This window comes from Cryptomeria japonica, chromosome 7 (genome assembly GCF_030272615.1).
Source record: "Cryptomeria japonica chromosome 7, Sugi_1.0, whole genome shotgun sequence".
In the NCBI taxonomy this organism is placed as follows: domain Eukaryota; kingdom Viridiplantae; phylum Streptophyta; class Pinopsida; order Cupressales; family Cupressaceae; genus Cryptomeria; species Cryptomeria japonica.
Window position 1 is genome coordinate 708,006,468 of NC_081411.1, and position 15,122 is coordinate 708,021,589.

General features: G+C 33.0%; 1 pseudogene; it reads right to left on the minus strand.

Moving 5' to 3' along the window:
- Positions 1 to 13,035: 13,035 nt before the first annotated feature.
- LOC131040208 (L-type lectin-domain containing receptor kinase SIT2-like) lies at positions 13,036 to 14,663 on the minus strand (annotated as a pseudogene).
- Between the last annotated feature and the right edge of the window lie 459 nt (positions 14,664 to 15,122).

Here is a 15,122-nt window from a genome sequence, read left to right on the forward strand (position 1 = left end):
TATATACAATGATAAAAATGGGTTATAGAAATACTTCATAAGGCTAAATTAAATAAATGAAAAGTCATCAGATAGCTGGTAAGCTTGCACATTACAAAATAAGATTCACCTATGACTGTTAATATTGAAACCTATCTATTCAAAACAAGGAAAAAATAAATTAGAGGCTTTTATGTAAATGAAAAATGAAATTGACTTAAAAATAATGTATTTCATATTTAAACAATATTTAAATGATTATTTGTAAATATAATAAGTTTAATTAACAAATATGTGATGTTTGATTATTGAAATAAGTGATATATAAGAACATCTTTTAACGTCTTGTATACATCATTTAATTATATTTCAATAATTATTGACTAAATATAAGAACATCTTTTAACTTCTTGTATACATCATTTAATTTCATATTTCAATAATCATTGATATAGTCAATGACTATTAAACTATTAAATTAAATGATGTATAAATGATATGGTCAAATGACTATTAGATTATTACATTAAATAATGTATAAATGAGATGCTCAAATGATTGCTAGATTATTAAATTAAATAGTATCACTCAATTCAATAATAAAATACAACTCTCCAATAATCAGCAACCAATAACAAATTTATTGACTAAATGATAATTTTTAAACCTATTCTTAGACATTGTGAGGGATTACACCATATTAGTCTTAATGCGGTCTCCATCCTCCGTGCTTTCTCCATTTATAGAATAGACTGCACTTGGTGTTTCTTTCACCTCATAGCACAATTACTAAATTTAGTTCGAATATCTACAAACCACGTTTACAAATACAAATTTTGATTTTGAACCAATTATTTTGTTTTGGTTTAACTCTTCTCCCTCTTGTGGGCAATTAATTCCAAAGAAAGGTAAAATGATAAAATGTCTTCTTCCATGCCACGGTTGCATTTGGGGCAGTTGATTTGAAAAAAACGGTAAAATAGAAAAATATATTCCTCCATGCCAATGCTGCATGTGGGAGATCATCCGTTGTGCGGAAGTGAATACATTTATCAGAATAGACAAGGATTCAGATGCATCAGAATGATTCCGTTCAATATTTTCTATAGATGGAATCTATACTACTTGGAAAAATTGTCCAAAGATATGGGTATGTTTCAAACAGACCCTCTAATTCCTTCTGAGTTATCTTATACCCATCTACTTCTACCAAACTAGTTTATCTATGACTTCGTATTCTAGTTGGAAGATTGGATGTACTGTTAGCTATACAAAAGAGTGAGTCAGGCCTATAATAGAAGGAGGGGATGGGGAGGGATTTATGTTATTTTGTATTCAAGTAATCGCCAAACAAACTAGAAGAGCTCGCGCCTACAAGACCTGCTCTACTCTTAATCATATGGACTATTAAATATAGTAACATCATCAATGGGTTTTTGGTCTATTTATCAAGTTGAATGGTTCTTAATGAGTCTACTAGGAATTCAGTCTTGTTGAGTGCAAGGATTTGACATCATAAGAGATAAGGTTAGAATAGTGTCTTGGGTGAATTTGGAAGAATGGACACCCCTTAGCCTTATATTATATAGTTAAAATGACTTTGTGGATGAAGATCCCTCCATCAAAAGAAGGGTACATTAACATTCTCTTTCAATGTTAGGGGATATATAAGATCACTCCAAAACAACACATAAAAATATTCATAATATGAAACAAAACATTTGCTCATGTACATATAGTAACATATTAACTTCCATGTGTCATTATTTTCAATAATATCCTTCTCTTCATCCATAGCTTTGACCCAATGCTCTTCTTTTAAGTGCATCTTTAGAATACATAAGATCATAAGTGAATAGATGTGCAAAATGTGAGAAAAATTATTTTACAACTGCCTCAATAAATAGAGGTCTTAGAAACCTCTAAAGACTTCAAGCAACTCCATGCAAATAAATATCTCTCATAATATAATTTGCCAAATCTATATTTAGAGCACGTATTTTTAACTCATGCAAAACTACACAAGACTATAGCTCTTCTCATGCATTTTGGGGGGAATCATCATTCCAACATTCTCCCCCTTAATTTTAACCACTAATTACTATAAAAAAACAAACTATATTATCTTCCAACTTTAGCAGAATTATAGTTCCAATAGAGATTTGTAGTGACATGCTTGTTATTGATGTCTAGGCAATCCATGTTGAGGATGAGTCAAATTTGATTGCCAAGAGATGATTTCTAGACTTCTGTACACCAAAACTACTTAATAAACTAAGGAATCGAGTTAAAGAATGTTCCAAAGGAGACTTGCATGGAATCATGAGAAAGGTCATACCTTGCACATTGTTGTGTGAAGGATCAAAAGAAAGAGGAACTATGCGTGAACATGAACTTGGTGTTGATTTATGAGCTTGTACTTCTTGACCTCGGATCTCCCATCTGTAAAGGATGAGCATGTAAAGCTCAATCAACATGTGTTGTGATTTATTGATGGTGTAGATGATACTAGAATAGATTAGAGAATTTTTTATTTGATAAATGGCAAATGCATTGAATTTATTGAAGTGGAATTTGTTTTAGGCTTATGCTAGAAGTCATGTATGTAGGACAACAATCACTAGCATATGGTTTTCAATTTCTATACACAATGATAAAAATGGGCTATAGAAATACTTCATAAGGCCAAATCAAATAAATGATAAGTTTTTAGACTGTTGGTAACCTTGTACACCACAAAATAAGATTCACCCGAGTGAAACCTTTATATTCAAAATAAGGAGAACATAAATTAAAGTTTTTCATGTAAATGAAAAATGAAGTTGACTTAAAAGTATTGAATTTTATCTTTAAAATATTTTGAATGATTATTTCTAAATATAATAAGTTTAATTGTCAAATATTTGATATTTGATTATTGAAATACGTGATATTTAAGAACATCCTTTAATATCTTCTATACATCATTTAATTTCATATTTCAATAATCATTGATATAGTCAATGATTATTGAATTTAATGTAATAATCTAACATTCATGCATATCTACAATTCAATTTTCTTGAAAGTGTCTAAGGTCATGCATATCTACAATCATTGTGACCCATAAAACTATAATTCGATGAGGCGTTTTGTCAAACAATTCACTATGCCATGTATGTGCTTCCACATTTTGGATTCATTTCGGCAGTTGCAATTACAACATTTCATTAAAAAAATTATGATTTGAGGGATGCCCATACCAGTTCCAAAGCTCCATTTTATAGACCAACCATTGAAGTTTAGAAGCAAGATTTTAAATTTCTTGTCACAACCAACAAAATAGAGAGATGTCAAACCACCAAATCAAAACTAATGAAAACAAACCAAAACAAAAGAGAAATAGATTTTTTGGGTAGTGTTGATCATTGACTTCCCTGGGTGCTACGACACCAATTTTGCACTACCACTATTGATTTTGTTGCATTCAAGGATAATGTTGCGAAGATACTTGTTTTACTTTGGGAAAAGTACATTGTCATTCCCCAAAAAACCTTATGTTGGTGATTTTATGTGCCAGCTATTTGGTTCGCATATGTTACAAATAAAATAAATTATAAATAAGTAATTATGTCCATTATCTACCAGCTATTTCAATATTGGTCCATACCTATTATGTCATACTACTATGATTTTTCTTTATTTAGTAGGAGTTTTGTTCAACAAAGTCCTATTAGGGTGTTCATAGATGCTTAATCGTACATTTAATTTTTGAAAATTTTGTTTGGTGAAACTCAAGGTGCACCTAAGCTAAGGTTCTTGTGTTGTATGGCAATTGTTTATTGTTTATTTATTCATCCAAGTGTCATAATATATTTAAATATTATATTATATGAAAGAGAATTTATAATAGATCATTAGCAATCTATAAAGGTAAATTTGATGTTTTCAAAACATAAATTTAATTTAATGAAGTAAATATATTTTGTTAAGTAATAACTAGATGTAGGTAAATGTAAGTTTTACATTAATTTGTAGTAATATTTAGGTAGAATTTGATGATGAAGTAATATGATAAAAGAGAAAAGGTATTTTTTTTATAATATTACATATATTTTTAATAATTTTGGATTGAGATTTCAGATTTATGAAATTAATCTTTCCTCCTCTTCTTTCTTAGTTGTCAATGGTGTAAGAGTACTTTATTATCCATTTTTCTCTAAATTATAGGTGTTTTCTCTCTCATCATGGATTGCCTTCTTGTCAAGCTACCACAATGATCCTAAGAGAAAATAAAATACATCAATAGACATGATATCATAAAACAAATGTAGCCATTATTTTTTTGCAAGATATAGAGATACTCATTTATAGAAATGATAAAGTAGCTTTCTAGACCAATTTTGATTCTAGACAGAGTTTTGAATTTAGGTAAACAAAGCAATGGAGAAGATTTAAAACAATGAAAGAATGGCACTGTCGTTCTCATACAACATTGACATAAAGTCTTTAAAGGTAATATTCAACTTAGGGAATGGTAGAGAAAACTTAAAGAAGACATGAAAGAAATACAATAGTAGGATAAAATGAATAATGTATCAGGGGTTCTCGCACCAAATTATGTTGAATGCAATAATTTGGATAACATTTACGTTCGTTACATAAATTTCAGTGTTTTTTAGTAATTAAATTTCATTTGAATCTAGAGTCTTTTGACAAAATTTAGAACGTTGAGTAAGATATAACCATTTTGATTTACTTTTGCTTTGAATGCAACATTTAAATCTCTAAGTATAATTTAATGTACATTCTAATTTTGTATCAAAGTCTCTTTTATAAAGTTTACAACTTTACATATAGTATAACACATATTTTGATCTACCATGTTTTTGGATGCTTCTAAATATAACTTCGAATTTAGTATCAAACCAATATACGTGCTTTTCAAATAGAATGCAATGTGATCAAACAAATATACCTTTCGTGTAGCCCTTGGAATTAGAATGAAAATATCATTTTTCTGATTTTTTTTGTTGTTGGTAATATATTATATGTATACACACTAGGTATAAGAGATTTGCTACATTAATAAAAATAATTTATACATTATGTGATTTTATAGCCTACAAAATATTATTCAAAGTATATAATACTATCAGCCTAACCATTACACCTCTTTTGATACAAGTGCTAGTTAAATATACATTTTTATGTTAGTACGGAAAAATAGAAAAATGGAAAGAGCTAGGGAAATAGATGGACAAGACATTTTGATAGTGAGGAGAGAGGAGTCTACAGATGAATAATAAATGGAGCAAGTTGAGATTTGGCATGCAACATTCTCACCCACTCCACCGTTACTATCTGGGAAACATCAGGAGAAAGATATACAGGCCTCCTACCACAGACAACCTTCAACATTAACATACCAAAGCTGGAGACATCTACGCTGGGACCAGCATTTCCTGTATTTAGAAGCTTTGGTGCAATGTACCCAAAACTACCCACCACATGAGTAGTTTGTGCTTCCCCTGTGCGTTCATACAGACGAGCGAGCTCGAAATCTCATAGATTAAGTTCAGAATCCAACAAAACGTGATGTCTTTCTGCACCACCATCTGTCCCCACTCTTTGTGAAGGCTCAACAATCATGCTACCACTGTCCCTCAAAATTGTGTACCTCTGAGCTCACATCAATGCGATCTTCATCTTGTCAAATATGATCTTGTCCAACCTTCCATTTCGCATGTAATCATACAATATGAAAAATTTGCTCCCCTCCTGCAATAGCCTCTGATTTGCACAAGATTCCAATACTGTAAATGCCCGAGACTTGAAATCTCTGCAGTGAATTCCTTGATAGTTTTTGTGCTCTTTCTCTTTCTAAAGATGAATCTTACAACAACTTCATGTCTAGTAACATGAAGAACTCTATTGTACACCTGGCCGAAATCTCTAGTAGAGCCCAAAACTTGATCGTGTTTGAAGCCCTTCATTGCAATATATAAGTATTTTTAATTAAATTTGTCAGGCCAATACTCATTCTCCCATTCTTCTATAACTTCTCTGTATTAGAATAAATTAATCATATGGTCGGCACAAATAAAAGGAAGTTTCCAAACTTCCATACATTTCATGTACAAAAGTATTTTGTTGTTGTGTAGCCGTTTCACCACCATCCATTATAAATGTTGCAGCTAATTCTTGTGCTACAACGTTTTTTTATATATATTTAATGAACATTTGCCTATAAATACAATGCTTGAGCCTGGGATTTTCAGCGCTCAGCGCTCAGTTTCATAAAGTGTTATGTAAGGTTTGTTGGTGTGCTCTGTCTTTCCATGGTATTAAAGCATTGGCAGCTCATTTCAAGTGGTCTTTCATCAAATGGATGTCAACAATGCATTTTTGAATGGTGAAATTATTGAACAAACCTATATGACTCAACTCCAAGGATTTGAATGTCCAGGACAAGAGCATATAGTTTAAAAATTATGGAAGTTAGTATATGGTTTGAAACAAGCTTCAATGGTTTGGTATGGTAAAATTGATGAATATTTCCAAACTCAAGTTTTCAATAATAGTTCTCATTATCCAAATTTGTATGTGAAAGAATTTGATGATGGTGGAATAATAATTATTGTACTATATGTCGATGATCTCATCATTACACAACATAACATGAACCAAATCAGTGACATGAAGTTAAAATTACAAGATGCATTTGAGATGACACATCTTGGTTTTCTACACTGCTGTCTTGAGATCCAAGTATGGCAAAAAGATGATGGTATTTATCTCTCTTAAACCAAATATGCTCTAGATTTCTTAAGAAAGTTTACTTGATGGAAAATTTAAGAGCACGTGTCTACTCTAGTTGCTCCAAAATTAAAGTTGATCAAGGATATGAAAGGTGAGGATGTTGATACTATCTTATATAGGCAATTGGTTGGAAGTTTGGTGTACTTGGCTCAAACTCGACCAAATATTCCTTTTGCAGTAAGTGTTGCTTTAAAGTTTTGAGTTCTACTAAAACTTCCACATTGGGTTGTAGCAAAGAGAATATTAAGATATGTACAAGGGACTTTGACAATGGGTGTATATTATTCATCTCATGGAGATCTACAACTTGTTGGGTATTCAGATTCAGATTGGGCAGAATGTGTCGATGATCACAAATTAACAATAGGTTATGTTGTCTCTCTTTATTTGGGTTCCATTTCATGGTATAGTAAGAAATAATCTACCATTGTTCTAACTATTGCAGAAGCCGAATATACTTCAGGAAATGAAGTAGCTAAAGAAATAACTTGGCTATGAGCTATTCTCTCACTACTCAAGCAACATCAAATAGGACCTTCAGTACTACATTCTGATAATCAAAGTGCCATCTTGTTGTCTAATAATCTAATGTTTCATGCTCAAACAAAACATATAGAGGTGTATCATCATTACATCAGGCATCTCATCTAGCAATAGGCGATTCATCTTCAATATTGTAAATCAGAGGACCGGATCACATATATTTTTACCTAGGCATTATCTGAGACTAACTTTGTATTTTTCATAAATCTTTTACGTTTACGAGAAGTCACATGACTCTCTAATGATTGTAATTCATAGAAGATTATAGTGAGTTCCTACCATTATTAAGTGAATAAGTGATTGTAAATAGGTACCTAACAAGACTTTAAGCTAGAACCCATATTTGCTAGATTATATAAGAATATTTAGGATAGTTAATATGATTAATTTATGAACGAACAAAAGAAGTTTCCAGACTTCCGTGCAAAAGTAATTTTTATTTTTTTGAACTGTGTAGCCATTTCACCACCGACCACTAACTCCTGCTCCATAGTTGTTTTTGTATATTTAATAAACATTTGGGTATAAATACAATGCTTGAGCCTAGGATAGCGCTCAGTTTGATAAAGTGTTTTGTCTGGTTTGCTGTTTTGCTCTGTCTTTTCACTCTTCACTTTTTCTCTTCCACCAAATCGCCCCCAAAAATTTGTAGTCCTATGTTGGAATTCTTGCGCATAGTAAGAGAAGTATGATGGATCCATTTGTGCTGAAGCTCTAAGACAGGACACAATGTTCTTCAACATCGGATCCTATAGCTACAGAGAATCCAACCTACATTTCTTCTTCGAAAATGTTGGACAGGGTTGTAATTTTGAGGGATAAAAAGGGTTTCTTGGGTCGAAATGAATCAGATTCTACTTCCGTAACATTCAGTTGCTGTTGCGTGTCTTCATAGTCGATCCAAGCCTGAAAATTTTGTCCGCAGTTGAGATCTAGTTGATGAAGCTGGTCGCTAATCAAAGAATCTCGATGTATTCGAACAACGGGCTTTCCATTGAGTCGAACTCGACGACAAACAGATGATTGGACCCGTCTCCGTTGGTGGAGAGATTGAAGAAACCGAATATTGAAGGTGGTGAAGACATGCTGAGTGTTATGATAAAGGCCATACCTTCCCACTGTGTGAAGGATTGGAAGCATAAGGAACCATGGCGAAAAGAAAGGTGTGCTGAATGATGAGATTGATTTATCTAATCCATGGGCTTTCATATGCACAGCCTGATCATATAAAGTGCGGCCAAAGATGTGTTGCGATTGATTTGTGAGGCAGATGGCATTGAAGTGGATTGAAGTATGTCCGATTATGAATTCTTCTACCATATCATTTTGAAATAAAAAATCTGGGTACTAGGAGGGAATGCTTAATATTTTTGAATTTAGACATACTAAGTGTAGAATTCTATCATATTATTTTTAAGGAGTTTTATTAATGTAGATTTATAAAAATGATCATTTTTCTAAGTGAATATTTAATATTCATTTTAATCTCATTCTTCTATTTAATTAAATTTTGTTTAATTAAATTATTCATATTCATTTATTTGATTAAATGAATTACTCAATTTATTTAATTAAGTTCACTTAAGCCTTTCATAACTTTTAATTAAATAAATCACTTTATTTAATTAATTCCCCTTTCTTCCCTTTTAATTAAATTTACATTTAATTAAATTGATCCTTACAAGTAAATAAATCTAATTTATTTATTTTAATTCTTCACTTGTATTTATGCAAGTTGCATCTATTTTTGTTGAAATAAAATAATTTATTTTAATTAAAATTACCCTCCATCCACTTGCATTCTCCTACATTTCCCTCTTACCTCTCTAACCCTCCTTCTAGATTCTTCGAATCACTTCTAATTTAGCCTAATCCATCTCCTAAATATTGTCACATCTCTAAGAAAAGGGAAGTCACTTCTCAAACCCTCAAAGTCTTCAATAACCATTAAAGGCTTTATGTCTTCAACAAGTTAACCTTGAAAGTCTTCCAAACCATTAATGGTTAACTGAACCCTCTTGCATGATTAAAGACTTTCTCTCTAACTCAACCCTCATCTAACCTAAGAGTCTCATCGAGCATTCATTTACTTTGACCATGGTTATCCCTTTAACCCTTGCACAAGAGTTTATCCTTTGGATAAAAACTTTATCCAATGGGTAATCCTAACCTAACCTTAACCCTTACCTGCTAAGGTAACCAGGAGGTCTTCTCAAGCATTTTGTGCTTCTTACATCTCCTCTCAAGAAGTCTTATGTTGACAATTGTCACCATTTCATTGGTGAAAATTGTGAACATGGATTGATAGCTTTCAATCCCGACCCTTGATAAGATTATCCAATCTTGACCATCCATTGCCCTATTTTTCCTATAAATAGAGCCCTCATCTCATTTTCATATCGAAGTCTTTAGTATCAAACTTATAGACATTTTACTAAGCATCTAGTCTAAATCATTTTAATCAAGCATTTATTCTCTCTTTGAATAGAAATCATCTAAATAAATATTTTTAGAAGCATTTCTAATTACCATAGCATTATCATCCTCCCACTTTTCCCGCACACACCTAGAATTAATTAAGATTATATAAAATAGAAGCTTACTTTTTACCCTAGCAAACAAAATAGGTATTGGACATCATGACTAACAATAAGAATTGCATGTACATTTTCTACAACCATAAAATTCTAAACATTAAAAAATTTGTTGATTATTTGTTTTAAAAGTTGTGCACTTTCCCCAAGAACATTTAATGAATATCCAACACAGGGAAAATGGTTTGAGTGGGGTTTTAACAATTTTAGCACTCCCAATGATTAATATGTTAATTTGGGTGCCACTAAGAATTTTGAGAAACATTTTTAAGAATAATTTGAGAGGAAAAATAATATAAAAGAAAGTAAGAGTGTGTATAAAATAAGAGATAGCACAATCATAGGTGATTATTTTGAGAGATTTGAAATTTAACAAGTAATAAAAGTAACTAGGTTAGGATAATCACAAAAAAAAAAAAAAAAATGAAAAAGAAAGGGTAATCTATTCTAAGGTGGTTTGTAATGGTAGATTAATAAAAGGTGTTGTGCACTAAATGGCTAAAAGTTCATGTTAGGACTAAGTATTTATGATGTTTGTAAAAAATAATATAAAAAGAGTGTAAATTCTAAAGTGTGGACTCTTATCTCTTCAATTACCAAGAATATCATAGTTGGACTTCCAAAACTTTGTCAGATTTTAAAATTAAATACTTTAGCAATGTACACAATTTAATTTATTTTAATAATATTTAAGAACATACGCATTGGAAAATAATGAATTTGATAAAGTATGTTGATTAGAGAATTATATATTGATGAATTTATGTATTAAAAATATAATAGAACTCTTAAGAGAAAACACTCAAACAAAACTTATATAAAAAAATTGTGTAAAATAAACACAAAAAAACTGAACTTAGTAAATGAGGGCATAGAAATGCATGTTCAATATGTATATAAATGTGTCATGAAACAACACATCTTTTAATCGTGTTTTAAAATTGTTAAAATTTATTTTTGAACAAGAGAATAGACTCATTAATATTATTCTACATACACATCCCTAAGAAACCTTTGCAATTTTTTTGTCAAATTTCTCTTTTGTACATTGTTATATTGTTTCTACTTCACATTTTTAATCATTTATCTCTCAAAAAAATATCCAATTTGATGGAATCTCACTATTTTTTGTTATGTCAAGCCAAATGGATATTAATTTAATGATTTACAATACATAGTTTTCTTATAAATTAGACTTTTCACTCATTTTTAAGCACCAAATCCAAAAGTATTATGATTCATTAACCTTCTAAATCTTCTTAGGATGAGAGATTATTAAATTTGTTTTGTCCAAAATGAATTTAGGTAAGGTGACTTCATAGTTATGAGACAACTTAATGATTGTGGATTTTACCTAGGATAAAATAGATGGAATAGATCGTAATAAACATAGAGTTTGAAAATCAATGCATATATAAGCATAGATAATTAGATGAATCCATCAAGCATATGTATACATGTGTATATAGAATTGAGACATTAATAAGCATACGATCTTGTGAAACATCATCTATGTAAATATTATTTTCTTTACATTAAAATATTGACTTATTTGTGTAACATTCTTCTTAAAAAATCATCATTGTTATACTTTTTTACCCTTATAATTATATAAAAAATAAATCATTTCTTATCTTTACAATTGATATAAAAAATAAAATTATTAAAATAATGAAAAAAATAAATTTTTAAAATTAATATTTTTAACTAAGTTTTTTACCCTATAATTATATATCAAACTTAAACCCAATTTATATATGATTAAACTCAACCTATATAATTGAGTTTTTAAACTCAACCTATATATTGAAACCCCAACCTATATAATTGCATATTATATTTAAAACCAACTTATATTTACACTGCAAGACATTAATCCGAATTACCGAATTCGAACATATAAAAAATATATCATAATTTACTTAAGAGCTGTAGAGATTCCTTCAATATTTTTTTCATTATAATTTATTAAAAGAGAATCATTGTAAAATAAATTTTCTTTTAAAATACTAAATACTAAGAATACAAATCCATATCCTGCATACAAAAAATTGTAAATAAAACGATTGTTAAACTTACACACTAAACAAAACGGCCTGAAGCAGCACTGATACTGGTCAACGCTTAAAACGAATATCATAGGCAAGGCTCGGTCCTGTATTACTCAACGAGGAGAATTAACGCTTGGCCGGTGCAAACAAAATAGTTGGGAGTTCTAGCCCAACTATAACACTTACAGCCAGCCGGAAATGAGATCCTTGTTCTCGAACAACCAACCTTAAGTGAGGGAATACCAGCAGTTGTATCTGTATATTCTATTCTATATGATGCATGCATGCATCTGTAGATGCGGGGCACCGCACCGGAAGCAGAGGTCCGAAGGTATCTCCCCTACTATTCTATGGGGGTGGGGGGCTAAAGTATCACCCTTTGCTTCATCTTCCTAATGGTTTACTCCCCCGACCGAGAAATCCTCTTGAGGGGGATTTCCTCCCCCTCAAATTCTATGGCAGTGCATTCATAGGGCAACTATCCAGTCTAAGTAGCATCGTATATATAAGCTAGTTCTTGTAAGTCTTCACCCCCAGCGAACAACGCGAGAAAACAAAAAGATTTTAGCTTTATCCAATAAATGTACTTTCGAGTTTTCCGTGTATTAACGAGGACGACTGAAAACCACCTCGGGAAAATCAGGATGCCCACAGACATATGCCATCCATTAGGTTAAACAAGTTGACAAGCTTCCACACAAAGAATCACTACACAAAAGAATGTCAATGGTACAGTACGACCATGGCATCCAAATATTAATACAAATTTTAGATTCTACAAATTATTTTGATACACAGACCATTTTGTTTATGTAGATCACTCCAATCTATAGCTTTTTCATTACTTTTATTTTGTCCATGGTATAGTCCCAGCGAACGGAAATGAAAATGGATCTGGATCTTTTTTATGATCGAGAAAAATTTGTTTTAAACATTTAAAATTTGTAAACGAGGTCACAATAAAAATCTATACAATCTATTATTTTGGTAGTGATGGCTCTTATACATTAAACTGGAATTTAATCCTCCAAGTCGAAAATCATAAAATACATCATTAATAGTCGGACCGGAACAATGGATCCTCTTCTCAACAAGTGCGCACAAAAGAATTGTCCATCCTCCTTCCAATTCTTCCATTAAAATCTGAGAAGGTAATCTTACTAATGGTAGACTAGTTTTGTTGAGACTTTCCACTAGTAAATGATCGTACCTCTGGAGAGTTGGAAGTCGAGGCAAAAGAAAATCCTATACTTGGATATGAACTACTGCTCCCTTCACTCATCCCATATGGAACTAAACTGGGAAGAAACGCTTCCCCTTCAATTATCTGCAATACCTGTCTGATGGTGGGTCTCGCCTCTGGTTTAGGATTGCAGCACAGCAGTCCTAATTTGACCACTTTCTCCATCTCATCTTCAACATATTCACCTCCAAGATTGGGATCGGCTACATCCTTGAGTCTGCCTTTCGCATGGAGCTCTCTCACCCAGTCCACCATGACGATCTGGTAAGCATCGAGAGAGGGATCTACAGGTTTCCTCCCGCAGACAACCTCCAACATTAAAATACCAAAGCTGAACACATCTGCGCTGGGAGCGGCCTTTCCTGTGTGTACGACCTCCGGTGCGATGTACCCAAGCGTACCCATCACTCTAGTAGTTTGTGGATTTTCTGTATGCTAGTACAGACGAGCAAGCCCGAAGTCACCCAGCTTTGCATTGAGTTCAGAATCCAACAAAACATTGCTGGATTTGATGTCTCTGTGCACTACAATTTTCTCCCACCCTTCATGAAGATACTCCAATCCTGCGCCCACGTCTCTCAGAATTCTGTACCTCTGAGCCCATGCAAGCAGGCTCTTCCTCTTCTGAAATATCATCTTCTCCAGGCTTCCATTTGGCATGTAGTCGTACACTATGAATAAATTTGCTCCCCTCCTGCAGTACGCTCTGATTTTTACAAGATTCTGGTGCTGTAAACGCCCGAGACTTGAAATCTCTGCTATGAATTCCTTCAGGCCATCTGTGGTCATTCTAAAGATGGATTTTACAGCAACTTCGTGGCCATTACTAGGGAGCACTCCTTTGTACACCTGCCCGAAACCTCCAGAGCCCAGAATTTGATCGTCTCGGAAGCCCTTAGTCGCAATATGTAACTCTTTGTAGTCAAAACGGTGAGGCCAATATTCCATCTCCCATTCTTCTCTAACGTCTCTGTACTTGTTTCTCTTCCACCGAAAAACCACCGCTGCAACCAAAAGCAACACGACGAGTACCAAAGTTGTAGTAATAGCAGCTATAAGTCTCGAGTTGGATTTCTTGCGCTTAAGCAGGGATGGAAGATGAGATACATCAAGCTCAGGCGCGGATCCATTTGTGCTGAAGCTCCAAGCCAGGACACAGTGGTCTTCAACGACGGCTCCTGTTGATGCAGAGAAACCAACATACATTTGTTCTTCGAAGATGTTAGACAGAGTCATATTTTTGAGAGATATGAGAGGCTTTTGGGGTCGAGGCGAACCAGCTTCTACTATTGTAACATTCAATTGCTGTTGGGTATGATCGTAATCTATCCAAACCTGAATATTCTGTCCACTGTTGAGATATAGTTCATGAAATTGGTTGCCAATCCAGTACCCCGCACCCTCAGATTTTTCAGACATGAGGTCGTTGAGATCCACACCGACATGATTGGCTTTGATGTCTTAGACATCGCTGCTTTGGACTGTGTCGAACTCAATGGCAAAGAGATGATTGTCAGGCTTCTCGATGTTTGAATTATTCAGCAAACCGAGGTACTGATTTGATGAATTTTCCACAGGTGACTTGCTGGGCGTTATGATAAAGGCCATCCCCTGCCCGCTGAGTGAAGGATCGGAAGAATAAGGAAGCATGCCGAACACGAAGGTGGTGCTGAATGATGAGCTCGTATTTGTCGAACTGGAATCTTTCATTCGCACAGGCTGAGGATATAAAACTCGGCCAGACACGCGTTGTGATTGATTGGTGAGGCAGATAGCACCGGAGCGGATGGAAGAATATTCGACCTGATAAAGTGTGGATGCATTAAATTTGCTGAAGACGAAACTTGTGTGCGCTTGTGCTGTAAGAAATACATGCAGCACAAGGATCAGCAGGCTACACACAGACATGGC